The following is a 14303-nucleotide window of genomic DNA, read 5'->3' as shown; positions in this document are numbered from 1 at the left end:
CTCACTTCCATTGCAAGCATCCTTCCTGTACATCACAGCAGGGGATTCCTAAAAAGGAGGAAATGAAACCAGCAACTGTAATAATGAAAGTGAGAAAGTATTGATTTTTTTCCCCTGCAATCTCTACTGGTAGTTGAATCAGTGTCCTACCTAAAGGATATCCTTAGCTTAGCTTTTCAGATGGACTGACGTTCTCATGCAGGCTGTCTTTGAGAGATCCCAGGAGATCTCAGATCTCAGATCTCCTCCTCCAACCATTTCATTTTACCAACAAGGAAATTGAGGCCTGGACAAGCCAGTGGCTAGCCCACAGTCAGAAAGCATGTTACTAGGAGATCTGAGATGGCTAAATTGTCCCTCAGCAAATTAGTTAGGTTACTTTAACTTATTGCGTTTAGACTCTTTTTCAAGGAAACCTTAAATCTTTGGGAGAGGCCTAACACCTGGCTTATGCATTTTAAATCTATTATTGAGTCTCCAAAGGGAAGTTTCTCCTTTTCTGGAAATTCATGCTAGAGAATTAAAATTAATAAATTCTAATAAATTTGATGTCATATAATCTGATTTTAAATTCCTTGCTATATTTTTTCATGTACTTCAGGAGCAGAGAAATGAAAGCTGTGTTTTCTTTCTCAAGATATCTGTGAAAAAGATCAGTAGTAAGCAGATTTCCCTGTGGCATATACATCTATAATAGCAATTTTCTTTGCCCATTGGGATGCTGTGAAGTAATATCATCTTTTATTTCCAGTGAATATAAAAACAATATACCTGGTTTGAATATAAGGATTGAGTCGCCGCTACTTAAAAAGGAGCCAAAGAATTTTATTTATAAGTTGGAGAATACAGAAGATTCAGAAAAAGAGTGCCCTTTGAAAATTATTACAGGTGACCCTTGAACAACACAGGTTTGTGTTGCGGGGGTCCTCTTATATGCAGATTTTTTCCAATAGAGAACAGACTGCAAATGTATTTTCCTTATGATTTTCTTTTTTTTTTAAATTTTTTAAAATGTTTATTTTTGAGAGAGAGACAGAGAGAGACAGAGAGAGAGAGAGAGACAGAGTGCAAGAGGGGAAGGGGCAAATAAAGAGGGAGACACAGAATCAGAAGAAGGCTCCAGGTTCTGAGCTGTCAGCACAGAGCCCGACATGGGGTTCAAACTCATGAACCGTGAGATACGTGACCTGAGCCGAAGTCAGACGCTTAACCCACTGAGCCACCCAGTTGCCCCCCCCTTATGATTTGCTTAATAACATTAGCTTTTCTCTAGCTTACTTTATTGTAACAATACAGTGTGTGATACACATAACATACAAAATGTGTGTTAATAGACTGTTCATATTATTGTTAAGGTTTCGGGTCAATAGTAGGCAGACGGTTGTAAAAAATAGTGTTGGGGAATCAAAAGTTATACACAAATTTTTGACTGCTCAGGGGACCAGCAACCCTCACTCCTGAGTTGTTTAGGAGTCCACTGTATTTCTTTTTTTTTTTCAGTATATGAAATTTATTGTCATATTGGTTTCCATACAACACCCAGTGCTCATCCCAAAAGGTGCCCTCCTCAATACCCATCACCCACCCTCCCCTCCCTCCCACCCCCCCCTCAACCCTCAGTTTGTTCTCAGTTTTTAAGAGTCTCTTATGCTTTGGCTCTCTCCCACTCTAGCCTCTTTTTTTTTTTTGTCCTTCCCCTCCCCCATGGGTTTCTGTTAAGTTTCTCAGGATCCACATAAGAGGAGTCCACTGTATTTCAAATGAAAAAACAAATACAGAGTTTAAAATCAGTAGGATGAGCGAGAGAGAAAGAACTTTCTGACATCTGAGTAAGCAAAACAACCTCAGATGTCTTTGATTAGTGTGTTTTCACAGAGTCTGCTGTCAGGAACATTTCCATCTAAATGAATTGTTTTTTAGTTCATCTCTTTGTAAAAATATATTTCGCTAGAAAAAAATGACTTCATTTTGAGTAGTATGGTTAAAACTGACAAAATAAAATCTTAAGGAAAACTTTTACAACCATCGAATAAAAGAACAATTATGTTCAAAATACCAAAATTTTAACAATGCCAAAATTAGGGGTGCCTGGATGGCTCAGTCAGTTAAGCGCTCAGCTTTGGCTCAGACCACCATCTCATGGTCCGTGAGTTCAAGCCCTGCATCAGGCTCTGTGCTGACAGCTTAGAGCCTGGAGCCTGCTTCAGATTCTGTGTCTCCCTCTCTCTCTGCCTCTCCCCCACTCACGCTCTGTCTCTCTCTCACAAAAATAAGTAAACATTAAAAAAATAAATAAATAAATATATATGCCAAAATTAGATAAACTCATAAAGTGGGAAAATATGAATATGCCAGTATGTACAATGATCAATAGATATGTACATTGAAGGATATCCATTCAATGTATTATACAATCATTAAACTGTCAAAGGAGATTATCTAGTAAGGCAAAAAATAATTATGATATATTAAGTAGAGAGGCAACAAACTTGCATATACAAAATGACTAGAGTTACTTAACACCTCCATCTTATCGGTCTATGTAGAAAAAAAAAACCAGTTATTTAAATGGCAGTTCCCGAAAGATTTTAACATTTTTTAAAATTTTTACTATATTTTTCACATTTTAATTGAAATTCTAGTCAGTTACTATAAAGTGCAATATCGGTTTTGGTAGTAGAATTCAGAGATTCATCACTTGCATACAACACCCAGTGCTCATCACAACAAGTGCCCTCCTTAGTACCCATCACCCATCTAGCACATCCCCCACCCACCTCCCTCCATCAACCCTCAACTTGTTCTCTATCACTAAGAATCTCTTGTGGTTTGTTTCCCTCTCTTCTCTTCTCCCTCCCTTTCCCATATGTTCATCTGTTTTGTTTCTTAAATTCCACATATGAGTGAAATCATATGGTGTTTGTCTTTCTCTCACTGATTTATTTTGCTTAACATAATACACTCTAGCTCCACCCATGTCATTGGCACGATTTCATTCTTTTTGATGGCTGGGTAATATTCCATTGTATGTATATACCACATCTTCTTTATCCATTCATCAGTCAGTGGACATTGGGCTCTCTCCATAGCTTGGCTATTGTTGATAGTGCTGCTATAAACATCAGGGTGCACGTACCCTTTCATATCTGTAATTTTGTATGAAAGATTTTAATATTCATAGCAGGTATCTTTGGCAATTTAAAAAAAAATGTTTTTAATGTTTTATTCATTTCTGAGAGAGAGAGACACAGAGCATGAGTTGGAGAGGAGCATTGAGAGAGAGAGAAACAGAACTCAAAGCAGGCTCCAGGCGCCGAGCTGTCAGCACAGAGCCTGATGTGGAGCTCAAACCCACGAACTGTGAGATCATGACCTGAGCTGAAGTCAGATGCTCAACTGGCTGAGCTACTCAGGCACCCCAGCAATATTTTTGAGATACTTGTTTCCTTTTTATTTTTGAAATTTTACAAAATAACCGTGAATTTGCGTTTTGAGAGTAATAAATAAATGTGTTTTGCTTTGGGTGGGGGGGATCTTCCCTCCCTTTCCACAAGTATTTTTACTGTCAAGGTTGTGTTCAGTAAAGCTTTAATAATTGCCTAGGATTTCCTCACTTTATGTTCAGAGTACTTCATGTTTCCTGAATTCAACTGGCAGTCTCTGTTAACAAGATCATAGATGAGAATATAAAATAAAATAAAACCAACTGTGACAGGGCACCTGGGTGCCTCAGTAGGTTAAGGGTCTGACTCTTGGTTTCAGGTCATGATCTCATAGTTTGTGAGCTCGAACCCCGCATCCTGCTATGCGCTGCCATTGCAGAGCCTGCTTGGGATTCTCTCTCTCCCTCTCTCTGTCCCTCCTCTGCTCACATGCTCTCTCTCTCAAAATAAATAAACTTAAAAAACAAACAAAAGCAACTGTGAGCATCCAAATGATGTCACAGAGTTCACAACAGACTGACAAATTTGTCACACTGAAATTCAGGTGTTTTGCTCCCTGTACCGACTCTGAACCTATTTCCCGGTACCTTATCCATAATTTTTGTACACAAAGCTATTTGAATTCCAAGCTTAGTAGATTAGAGACAAATCTGGAGGAATCTGGGGGTGTGGAGCAGCTGCTGACAGCCTAGCACCAAGGAAAGTGATGGAAAGCTATAAAAAGAAAATTAGGGAGACAACCTTTAAACATTCAGTTGATTGAGAGATTGAGCATAGGAGGCAAACAAATTTACATCTTTCCGCAGGACTCATATCGTTGTAGAGAAAAATAACTGAATTTTATAATAATAACTGAATTTTATAATACTGAGTAATAAAGGAAAGGAAAAATTATAACTAGAATATACTCTTTAAGAAAGAAGAGAATAGGGGCGCCTGGGTGGCGCAGTCGGTTAAGCATCCGACTTCAGCCAGGTCACGATCTTACGGTCCATGAGTTCGAGCCCCGCGTCAGGCTCTGGGCTGATGGCTCAGAGCCTGGAGCCTGTTTCTGATTCTGTGTCTCCCTCTCTCTCTGCTCCTCCCCTGTTCATGCTCTGTCTCTCTCTGTCCCAAAAATAAATAAAACGTTGAAAAAAAAAATTAAAAAAAAAAAAAGAAAGAGGAGAATAAATTATGTTTGTTTAATATGATTTCCACATAAAACAATTACAACAAAAATATTCCTGTGTTCCAGGGGATAAATTGCCAACTCTATGGAATGACTCATCCCCAGATGTTTCAAGATAGTCTGTTAGTACTGTAATCTTTTAACCTTTTGCTCACTTTTCTCATTACTTGAGAACACTTGCTTCTTGGTTAATGTTAGTCCAATATAGGACCATTATGTTAATAATCCCCCTATAGACTGACAATATACAGACAAGAGGTAGTAGCGTGTAAAGACAAGAATGTGGCTAAGTTGTGCCATCCTTGCTTTTTATGGGTGCTCATCTCAGTATCCACTGTAGGCTAATAAATGTCTTAGACTAGTAAATCAGCAGATTATTCTTGTGCAGCGAGTTCTTTTGGTGTCCTGTGTAACTTGCTCTGTGACTCCCTTGGGTACAACCAGCTGCTTGCAAAGAGCAGATGATGGTTGACATAAACTGGTTGCCACAGCTCAGCCTTAAAAGATAAAATTGGGGGAATCCGGGATCCCAGGAGATGGTAACAACACTGACAAACTGCTGACTCAGAATGCCCAAATTCTTTATTATTACGGAATAAGTACTCGTTAAAAGGAATAATTCAGTTGGGCGTATTCTATACTTGTTTGTTTGATGAATGCTCCTCTTCCTACTTCTGCTCCCCAATTTAAGCACTCAAATTTTTCTACTGTGAAAGTTTCACTTTTGCTGATGCCAATCCCCTCTTCCCCCTTCTCTCAAAGTTTCCATTTCCCTAATATTTTAGTCTGGAGGTGGTTCTGCTCACTCCTGCCGCCCACAGCCCTTGGCCCCAGTCAGAGGCTGGTGGGTGGAACTCCGTGTGTCAGGGACTGTCTGGGTCAAAAGTGACTGGCGCTGATGGCGCTGACGCTCAGCTGCTGAGACAGCCTTGGACTCGGGCTGGGCTGCGTGGCCGGTGGATAAAGGACTCATTCGGCGCCCCTCTCTTTCTCCTCACAGGATTAGGGATCACAGAAGTTTCTTTCTGCGTCTCTTTTACGCAGCCATCACAGCTCAGCGTTGCCTTCCCTATGCTTTCAGCTTTCCAGAGGGAACCAGAAAGTTTAGGGGACTCGTCATTTGTGCCTGGAAACTCCTCAGAATTTACATCTCAAAAAAAAAAAAAGTCTCCTCCAAATCAAAATACTCTGGATCCTCTCCTGTCACATCCCACTCAATTTCCATTGGATTTTTGTCCAGTGATTTCCACTCCCATTTCTCTTGGAGCCAAAGTCAGCTATCCCTCAGTTCCTTGCTAAGGGGGCTATTTCCCTTCAACAGACTATTTTGACTCAGCTTCCCTTTGTTTGGATTTCTATTTTTCTCTCTCCCTCCCCTATCTCTATGTGCTTGCTCTCTGACCTTATACTAATTCTGCCCCCTCCCCTCCAGCTTTCTTTCTCTATCATTCTTCATCTTTCCCCTGGTGCACTTTCTTTTGCCTCCTTCCTCTCCCGCGTCCTCCATTCCTTTCCTCATCCTAATTCTTTCCCTTGTTCCTTTTAGTCATTTCTGAGCATGACCTTATCTTTTCTGTCCTTCAGGCTCTGTTTGTCTTGCTTTCCCTCTCCTGATAAACTGAATCTGGCGAGAAGAAAAGACATTTCCTGCCCATGAAATTTTGCCATTCCACTTTTTAACAAAAATAAGCACTGCCAGCAGAATTGCTTAACATTAATGAAAAATAAATATTTGCAGAAAGATAGGAAGCAGGACAAAAAGTACTTATTTGCTATGGTGGAAGTTCAAATTTGATACTATGAACTCAAAAGGAGCCATTTCTTTTAATAGTTCAGGAGCCAAATTTGGCAAGCTCAGTGTTAATATGCTTAGGGTCTGTTGCCAGGTCTGTCCTATTGAGTATTTTTATCTAATAGTATTCAATTTATCACTTTCCCATATGTTTTTTTGTTTTTCTAATTATTAGTTTTCTTAATAGCATGAATCTATAGTAATTTTTAAAATTTTTTTTTAACGTTTATTTATTTTTGTGACAGAGAGAGACAGAGCATGAATGGGGGAGGGTCAGAGAGAGAGGGAGACACAGAATCCGAAACAGGCTCCAGGCTCTGAGTGGTCAGCACAGACCCCGACGCGGGGCTTGAACTCACGGACTGTGAGATCATGACCTGAGCTGAAGTCGGACGCTTAACCGACTGAGCCATCCAGGCGCCCCAAAATATAGTAATTTTTTAAATGCAAAATGTAATTTTTTTAAATAGCATAAATCTATTGTACTTTTAAAAAATATATCATGAAAACTTATTCTCCCATATGCCAAAACCCCAGGTCACTTTCCCAGATGCAACCATAGTTTAGGATATCCAAGAAATCTCCATTCATAAACAGTAATGTGCATGTTATGCATATGTAACTGTATTGTTATGATCCTTATTCCCCTATTTTTATACAGATGGAAGCATACTGTACATATTGTAATATAACTTACCTCATTAGCTAAACAATATATAATAGAGTAAATTCCAGTAAGTACTTACAAATCTATTTCATTCTTTTTCACTGTCACATAGAATTCCATTTTATTAATATTCCATAATTCAGCAGTTCTCAAATTCTTTGGTCTCTTATTAAACCTTTATACCCTTAAAAGTTACTTAAGAGTCCAAAGATTTCTTACTTATATGGAAACTTATGTAAAATTTACTATATACAAATGTCTATGTATTAGAAATCAATTTTGAGAAAAATTTTAAACATATGTTAATTAATTACGATGACATTTATAAGCCCACTGCATATTAATATAAATATATTTGGTGAAAATTAATTATATTTTCCAGACATACCGTGAAAAAATGGCACTGTTTTACAATTTTGTAAATCTCTTTAATGTTTGGCCTAATTGAAGAGAAATGGATTCTCATATTTACTTTTGCATTCAATTTGTTATGAAATTTCATTTTGGTTGAAATATATAAAGAAAATCTGGCCTCACATAGACATGTAGTTGGAAAAGAGAGGAGTATTTTGATAGTCTTTTCAGATAATTGTGAATATTCTCTGTACAAAAAAATCAAAGAGGGGGCAGTATATTAATGATTAGTTATAATATAGAATCTGAAATCACATAAATAAACTTTCCTACTTGGTTATATTAAAATCTATTGGTCTCTTACACTTTGAATGGATCATTTACCTCTGCATGTTTTATAGCATCATGCATTAATCATTTGGAAAATAGGATTTACTGAGTAATGCAGATCTCCCAAATGTTGGTCTATTTTATTATGTTGTATCACAGAAGAATAGTATTTATTAATATCACCACCAATCTCCCCACAAAAGTCTTTAAGTATTATGAATGTGTCAAGTTCTTGGGGGCTCTCCAAAATTCTGATGTTCTATTGGAAGCTCAAATTTTACCACTGACAATTAATGTGGTCCATTGTTTTCCTTGAAGAGGTAAGTCCACTTCTTATTTTGGAGAAAGTATCTGCCAAATACCCATTTCTGAATAACTACAGTTTGCCTGTCAGCTTTTCAAGTAAAAATGTCCCTTCATAGTTCAACTTGCAACTCAAATACTTATACAAGTGCTTTTCCTTGAGCCAACCTCTATACTTCTGTATATAACAATGCTTCTTGCATGCTTCTCATTTCGTCACAGAGATTATTAACAGACAAGTACTCAAGGGGCAAGATTTAATGAAATTGGTCCTTTGTACTGCTTCATCAAGGACATTCTTAAATAAAACCGGCTTTTTTTTTTTTTTTTAACGGACATGTACAGTGGTAAAGACAATAACACCTACCGGTATAGCTTGGTGCCACTGCCTTGATTCATGCTAAGGCACCAGCAGTGTTACCACCATTGCTTTTGTACTATCAGTGCCAATGTCAAGACAATGAAAAGGATGAAGAATGTCTTAGCATTATTAGGAAAATAGTTTTGACCTCACAGTTAATCCCAAGGGTTTATGGATTACATTTTGAGAATTGTTCTTATTACTTATTTAAACACCTTTTTGGACATTTAGATTGTTTCTGGTCCTATGCTAATTTAACAAACATTTTTTGTACAATATCCTCAAATCAATATTCCTTGATTTTCCATTTGTAAAATGATTTAGGTTTCAAGGATATTAAAGAGCTAAAATTCCCTTATTTTCTGTCTCTCTTATCATGACAACAAGTATGAGATCCTGTTAAAATGAAGAGCAACCAGCCTTTACTGTTAAAATAACACTCTTAAGTATACTCTTAACATACTCTTAAGTATCTTCAATGTCAGTTGCCCTGCATTCTGAGATTCACAGGCAGAGGATATTTTATTCTATAAATTCTATATAAAAGAAAAAAAACGGGGGTGCCTGGGTGGCTCAGTCGGTTAAGTGTCCAGCTTCAACCCAAGTCATGATCCCACTCCTTGTGGGTTCGAGCTCCGTGTCAGGCTCTGTGCTGACAGCTTGGAGCCTGGAGCCTGCTACGTCTCCCTCTCTCTGCCCCTTCCCTGCTTGCACTCTCTCTGACTTCCAAAAATAAATAAACATTAAAAAAATGTTTTTAAAGAATAAAAACAGGAATTTGAATAGAATTGTACTATTCCCTATTATTTTGGTTCTTTGGAAATTTTCAGATGTAATAAAAAATGAGAATTGACTTAGAGTGCTTTTTATTTGGGAAAATTGGATTAACACAGAATTTAAATCATTTAAGCATTCAAAATTATTTTCTGAGGAACCTACTACGTTTATTTAGTACATAGTTCTGATACTAGGCACTGCAGTGACACTAAAAATGTATTAAGGACAGATTCTGACTGCAAGATTACCAACAGTGTTTGAAAAGCTTTTGCCAAGTGAACAGCAAAGACCACATCCTGTTCTCTCAGTTTAAGAAGGTAGAATAGATTGGGGTAAGGCAGTGCAATTATGCGGTCTTTCATCTTACTAATAATCAGGGTGACTGTAAAGCCCTGGGGTTATTCTGGTTGTCTCAGCACAATTATTAATAGCATCTCCTTTTGGAGCACCTGGGGAGCTCAGTTGGTTAAGCATCTGACTTGATATCGGCTCAGGTCATGATCTTGCCATCAGGAGATCAAGCCCGGCATGGGGCTCCACGCTGATAGAGTGGAGCCTGCTTGGGATTCTCTCTCCCTCTCTCTCTGTCCCTCCCCCATTCATGCTCTCTCTCTCTCTCTCTCTCTCTCTCTCTCTCTCTCTCAGTAAATATTAAAAAAAAATAGCACTTCCTTTTACTCTCAGAAGTGTCCATGTCTGAGTAATAGATTACATAGTCATGCACTAATAGTGGACTTAGAGTTTCCCTCAAAGTTTCATCCTATCATTACACCTTTGCTATAAGCCACCAAGGACCTTAGGTAGAAAACTAACATTTATCAAGCACCCAGTATATGCTCCATGTGCTTTTTACACACATTTCATTCTATTTTCACAGCAGTCCCATGAGAGTATTAGATTCTCATTTTACAGATGAGGAAGATAAAACTCAGAAAGTGTAATAACTTGACTAAGACTACAAACAAGTAAGTGGTTCAAATTGGGGATTCGAAGCCTTCTGTCTGATTCAAACTCTATATTTCTCCCCCAGTTTTTCAAAGTGGCCTTCATGAGACCAGCATCAAAATCATCTGGGTGCTTATTTTGAATGTGTATTACTGAGCCTCATTCAGAAGCTCCCAAGCTGAATCTCCCACAGTACGGCCTGGATATCTGCTCTTTAAATAAGTTCTCCAGGTGATTCTCATGCACTGGAACACTGAAGGACAACTGTTATATTATACTATCTTCAGAGCTCAGCTGTCAATTGTTTCTTCAAGCAAAATATACTTTTCTAACATTCAAATAAAGTAATGGATTAGTGGGATCCAAAAGTAATGACAGATCCTTCATTCAAACTCTGATTTCCTTAGATAATAACCAGGTATATATATTGGCTGCTTTATGCAGTTGATCCCTTATGATGATTGAATTGACCATTCATTCTGTCTGTGAATGACTTCCCTTTCCAAGAGGTTTTCCTAGGCTTCTCTCAGGGTTACATGGGAGCTTTTTCTGTGAAAAAGCCATTTTGTGTGTTTACATTGCAATTTCAGCAGTATTAATTGTGGTTATATAGTCTCTGAACTTTAGCAAGGAGCTTTGGGGTAAATTATTTTTTCCGATTATTGATAAACTATAAGTAGAATAAAATTTATTTGGCATTCATTGCAAGAGAATCATTTAATGGGTATTACTAAATTTATCTGAGATGCATTGCTCAATGCCAGATGAATATATAAAATTCACATATTTTAATAGTAAAGAATAATAAATATTAATTCCTCATGATGTAACTTCCACAACACACTCCTGGTTTATAATTTAATGGATTTGAAAAGCATATTTTCTTAAGCTTGCCACACTCCTGAATTTGCAAAATGATGTTAGAGGTTACCTTCGGCAGTTTCTCATCTGTGAGAATATTTGAAATATCCTAGATTGTTGATGCTCTTGGAAAGTTCCCTTTGTGTTATGCAATACACCTCTATGTCTCATTGCATGGAGTAGCCAAGGCTATGCTATGATAGAAGCTCTTGCCTGGGAGAAAAGACTAAGCCAGTACCAAGTCAGTCTCATTAAAGCTGGGAAGCATTGCTAGATCAAAACAAATGTTGAGGGATGGTGAAGAACCTCAATCCAATCTGGGTCAGACTCAGTGGTCAAAGGAAAGATAGATCTGAGAGGTTTTAGGGGGTCATCTTGTCTGGATCTTGAGGCATTTGGCTCTAGTTGGCAATGATATGAATGTCCAGTTAATCCTGGAAACCTAGGATGAGACCAGTTAAGGAAGGCAAGAAGCAAGGTCCAGCTCAAAGGAAAATGGTTACACAAAAACCAAGTAAGAAAGTCATCTCGGGCTAAAGAGTTAAAGAAAGTAACTAGGCACCAGAGACTTAGAAGATGGGCTAGGCAAACAGAGTCGCCATGCTCATAAAGTTTAAGGAAAGCTGTGGATCAGGGCTCACAAGGGCATTAGGGTTGAGTTTAATCAGAGGAAACACTATTTCCAGACCCCACTCACTAATAAACAAGATTGGGGCACAACCTAATGTAACAGCTCTCTGGTTCTCATTGGCCTGGGGTCTTGGTTGTTCTGAGTTTAGAAGTAACACTATCATCAATAGCCATTAATTCATTTGTGTGTTTTAATATAGTCTGACAGCTGATGCCTTTTTCTTAGGCCATTATCAATGTCCTACTTAGATTCATCATCAAGGATGTTAAATGGGAGTCTTCTGTTAAATGCTTTATTGAAGTTGTAAGAGCTATTATACCCAACAGTGATATCCTGAACCACCTGTAAAGGTGGACCTTAATTTATTGCAACCCAGCTCCAATTGATATTTTGATGCTTTAAAGCTTCTCTGATTCACCTCATTACTAGAATAAGAATGCACAGTTGATTCGTAGGAGTCCAGATTGATTCCCATCAAACTGGGAGACAAGAGCAGTCAGAGCCTCTTGAAATACTAGCATGGTTTCCTCCCTAGAATGCATCATTTATGAGCAAGGCATTTATACTGATGGTTTGTGAACAGTTTTATTTCTGACACATTCATATTTTATCTTGGCCACACTATACACGGGACATCTTAAAAAGATTTTTTAAGAAGAAAAAAATTTTGGCCAGAATCAATGTCTAATAGCCTGAAGTAGAATTTGAGAAAAATATAAAGGTGCAGGGCTGTAGTAAAGCCATAGAAACTGATTAAGAATCATTAGACAAGAAACTAGACTGACTTTGCAGGATTGGAGAATTTTCTTAATTACATGCAAAATCACATTAATTTTTCTTGTTTCATCCCTCATATTAACAGTTCATGACTCTGCATAGAGGAATGGTGCTTGGAGATTCCTGGCAATGAAGTCTGTAGTTGTCTCAGCTGACTTTCAGAAATGTGTGGCATGGAAACTGACCTGGGTTGACAGTATGATGCTGTATGATATGAACATGAATGGATGCTAAAAGCGTGAGCCTGCCTAGTAAGGACACCTGTACTGAACATGCTTCCTTACACACTGAAAAGAATAAGTCAGTCTTGGAGACTTGTGTACATGGACCCTCTCTGTCCAGACTTAAATATCAATTTATATATATATTTTTAAAAACCCAATGGTAAAATGGATCCTTTTGAGTCTGCTCTTAACACTCTGCTCATTTTTGACAAAATTGTGAAATACTGAAAAGAACCACAAACAGAACAATGCAAGCTATTGATATTGTTTTTTTTTTAAATATTTATTTATTTTTGAGAGAGTGAACATGGGAGAGCGGCAGAGAGAGGGGACAGAGGATCCGAAGTGGGCTCTGCTCTGACAGGCTGACAGCGGCGAGCCCAATGTGGGGCTCGAACTCATGAACCGCAAAATCATGACCTGAGCTGAAGTTGGACACTCAACCAACTGAGCAACCCAGGTGTCCCTGAGCTTCTGCTATTGTGAGGAAAGCTACAGGCCTGACTTCTGCAAGAGCCAGGGTCCAGGTGTGACAGCAGGAAAGACAGTGAAGGTGCTGTTCCCAGGGTTGCTAGGGAAGAGTATCCTAGAAGGAACTCCTCTAAAGCTGCCAGGTATGCATATTTCAGCCACTCCAACCTAAGGGTTACCAGGACTGTTAAAATGTAGATTAGAGATTCTTCATGGGTCCCAGCAACTGCTGAAGACATCTGATATCTCTGTTCCTAATACAGACAGACACAACTTTGAAAAAGCATCCTTCTTGCATTTCATAAGACTGCATGGAAGACATTATATAATTTAGTGATATCTGGTTCACTGTTGTCATTAAGCTCCGTGAAAACAAATAAAGGACACCTCACTCGAAATGGAGTCAGGAAGCCAGGAAGAGAGAGCTCTCAAGCTACCAATCCTGGCAGCTTAAGAGTCCAGCAGGAAGGAAGTTTTTCTCTCAGCCAGGAAACAGCAAGCTGGCCTACCCTGTAGCCAATGAGAAGCCACCACCACTTCCAACTCTCATTTTCCTCTAATGAACTTTTGTTCAAAACAACCTGGGCCAACTTTATCCTTTCCTCTCTATAAAAGGATGCTTTCCTCCTTTGTTCTCTGCACTTGCCTATGGTTTGCCATAGTTTGCAAGTCCCGAGTTACAATTTTTCTGCTACTTCTGAGTTTGCTACCAGGTCAACTCCCACCATGTCTCTGACAGAGGCTGAGAGGACCATCATCCTGTATGTGTGGAGTAAGATCTACACACAGGAGAGCCCCATGGGTGCTGAGGCCCTGGAGATGCTCCTCCCCAGCTCCTCCCCAGTGCTTCCAGGCACTTCGACCTGCAGCCAGCTGGGTGCAGCTGCACACAAAGGATTCCAGGGTGGGGGCCATCAGGGCAACAGGATCAATGGCATGCCAACATGGTGGAATTCCTGTTGAAGCTGAGGGAGCTGAATGCCTACCTCCTGCAGGTGGATTTAATCAACCTTAAGTTCCTGTCCTACTGTCTGCTAGTCATGTACGTTGTACTTCCCTGAGATTTTATGGCCAACTGCCCATGCTGCCTGGGACAAGTTCCCGTCCATGAAGTCCTGTGTCCTGACTGAGAAGTAGCTCTGAGGACAGGCTGTGACTCCTCCACTGCTATAGGGGGTCTTCCAATCCCCCCACCT

The sequence above is a fragment of the Prionailurus viverrinus genome, chromosome B1 (genome assembly GCF_022837055.1).
Source record: "Prionailurus viverrinus isolate Anna chromosome B1, UM_Priviv_1.0, whole genome shotgun sequence".
Classification (NCBI taxonomy): Eukaryota; Metazoa; Chordata; class Mammalia; order Carnivora; family Felidae; genus Prionailurus; species Prionailurus viverrinus.
This window is presented reverse-complemented; position numbering follows the sequence as displayed.